Raw genomic sequence first — 2250 nt, 5'->3', positions numbered from 1 at the left:
CCCGCTGCACCGGGGAGTGGTCGTCGTGCGCCCTCTCCACGACTCCGGGCGGCCCCCCACGGGCTCGGCCGCGAACCCCTGACTGCGCTTACCCAGCGGCAGGAAGTTGGCTCCGAGAAGGCGGAATCCAAACCCTTTTGACCGGAGACTGGGAGACAGGACGGCGTGCCGGGGAGTTTGGGGAGTGCGTAGGAGGTGGGTAGGGCGCCCCTCTTGGCTAACTCCGGTTGAGCAAAAGGTGCTGCGCGCCGAGGAGCCGCCAAGCCGAGGGGCGGGGCCCCTGGCGAGGGCAGTCGGCCCGTCTGCACATCTGGCGCTCTGCCTCAGTTTCCTCACGTCGCCTTCAGTTCCCCCGCGGGGACCTGGCTTTGTTCTGGAAGAGAAGGGAGCGTGACTGTGGCTCCGGCGCCTCTCCTTCCCCCCTGGGGCCCGGGGATGGGGCAGGGTGCAGGCGCGCGCGGCATGGGCCCCGCTGGGTCCCAGGCCCAGCAGAACTTCGGAACCTCGCCCCCTCCCCCGGCACGAGTTGACTCACCGGGGATTTCCACCCCCTCCCCAAACTCTGTTCTAGTCAGATGCTCCGGCGCCACGCGCTGAGCCCACAGTCTCCCCTGTGGCTCGACACCGACACCGGTGCTGCGCTTGCTGAGGTTGGGATCTCCCCCACCCGCACCCCCCTTGTCTTCTGGGAGTATTGGGGCAGGGCACCTGGCGGGACGGGGAGGGGTCCCCCAACCCCACTGGCGGCTGTGGAGATGCTGTGCGTGTGTGTGGCGAAAGAGAAAGGAGGTGCGGCCCCAGCAGCCCGAGTGTGGATACCGTACATTCCACCGCCAGATAAGGAGGCTGAGACTGTGGCCCAAGGGCGGGGGCGGGTCCTGTCGCCGTTTTCTGGGCATCTGGGCTTGCCTAGCAGGGAGGCTGCCAGCAGACCCGGGCGTCTCCAGCCCTCTTTGCTGTTTGGGGCTGGGCTGAACGTAGGAGCCTCCACCCTCCCTGGCCCACTGGGGCCTCATTTGTTTTTCGTTGGCTGGTTGATTGGTTGGTTCGTTCATTCATTCATCCATCCATCCGTCCATCTGTTTATCCACATCCATCCCACATGTTTTCTGAGCACCGTGAGTATGCGAGGTCTCCATCCAAAGGGGCTGTAAGTGGACTTGGTTGCCGACGCATTCTACGATGGAAGCCAGACAGAAATCTAGAAATCATGCTTTTCACCAGTGTTAAGTGCTGCCAAGATAACAAAGCAAGATGCTCTGAGGAGACAGCGGCTATTCTAGACCAGGGGTCAGAGCAAATGACCTTAAAACTGAAATTTGAAAGATGAGGAGACCCCTGGGGGAACGAAGACCACTCAAGGATTTGGGGGAAAGGCATGCCAGGCGGAGGAACAGCAGGGGCAAAGGCTAGGAGGTGGGGTTGGCCTGTAGGAGGCCAGTGTGGTTGGAGTGGAATGGCTCTGGGGGAGAGTGGGAGGAAGCTAACTGGCCAGGGGCCATGCCAATTGGGGCAGTGGGGAGCCATGGAAGAATTTGGAGTGAGATATTGGGGCTCCCCAGGCTGCTGTATGGAGAATGGCCGTGTAGGAGGGACCTGACAGCTGAAGAGAAGCCAAAGGAAAGTGGGGGTTGGGGCGCGCTGCCCTAGGCAAGAGGCATGGGATCAGTGAGTGACCATGGGGAACCGAACCACAGGCCCTGCCTCAGTGGAACTCGGGGGAGGGGCTCCTGGAAGCACAGAGCTTCCTCCTGTCTTCCTCCCTCCTAATCACCCCCTGCACAATCTTGATCTGTGTCTCTTCCCTGCCCTTCCCAACCCTGCCTCTTGTTCCCACTTGTCCCTCTTGCTCCATTTCAGGCCTGGACATCCCCTGGTTTCGAGCCCAGTGACCTCTTGCGGAGCCTCTGGGAGGGAGTCAGGGCTGCCTTGGTAAAGGTGAGCAGCAGACAGGCCCGGTGTGTAGCCAGGCCTGGGAGCCCACCCAGGGAGGAGAAGCGGGCAAGGCATGCATCTGCTAGCCCCAGCCTGGGGCTGGCTTCCTCTTTCTGGAAAGCACCAACCTACTTTAAGCTCCTGCTATAGTTAGCAAAACTCTAGTTGGGAAGATGAAGTCATCTGGGCCTCAGTTTCCCCTCCTCTTACTCGGAGAGCCACCCCTCCTGAGGATGCCTACGAGCCTCCTGGGGCTGCAGAAAATGAGGGTGCAGTGCCCTGGTCCTCCCTCCCAGGGAAGAGATAGACTTTTTG

At 61.4% G+C, this 2250-nt stretch overlaps 1 protein-coding gene and 1 long non-coding RNA gene across 3 annotated transcripts in view; one reads left to right on the top strand and one right to left on the bottom strand.

Annotated features, from left to right (window-relative positions):
* The window catches only part of LOC107183407, a 1815-nt gene extending 1143 nt beyond the window's left edge, over positions 1-672 (bottom strand). The window contains exons 1-2 of the long non-coding RNA XR_001514201.1: positions 536-672; positions 93-373 (exon numbers count right to left, since the gene is read on the bottom strand). This is a non-coding gene — a long non-coding RNA (uncharacterized LOC107183407). The remainder of the gene's footprint in view (positions 1-92; positions 374-535) is intronic.
* S1PR2 (sphingosine-1-phosphate receptor 2) overlaps positions 174-2250 on the top strand; it is a 7334-nt gene continuing 5257 nt past the window's right edge. Inside the window, exon 1 of one of the 2 annotated variants that reach the window (XM_006765747.2) lies at positions 174-195. The gene's annotated coding sequence lies outside the window, so the exon portion shown is untranslated. Of the gene's footprint in view, positions 196-1840; positions 1939-2250 lie in introns of those variants that run through there. The other variant, XM_006765746.2, reaches the window with a different exon arrangement.

Source organism: Myotis davidii, unplaced genomic scaffold (assembly GCF_000327345.1).
Source record: "Myotis davidii unplaced genomic scaffold, ASM32734v1 scaffold1439, whole genome shotgun sequence".
Lineage (NCBI taxonomy): Eukaryota > Metazoa > Chordata > Mammalia > Chiroptera > Vespertilionidae > Myotis > Myotis davidii.
The sequence above is the reverse complement of the archived record's forward strand: the minus strand, read 5'-3'. Positions and strand labels throughout refer to the sequence as shown.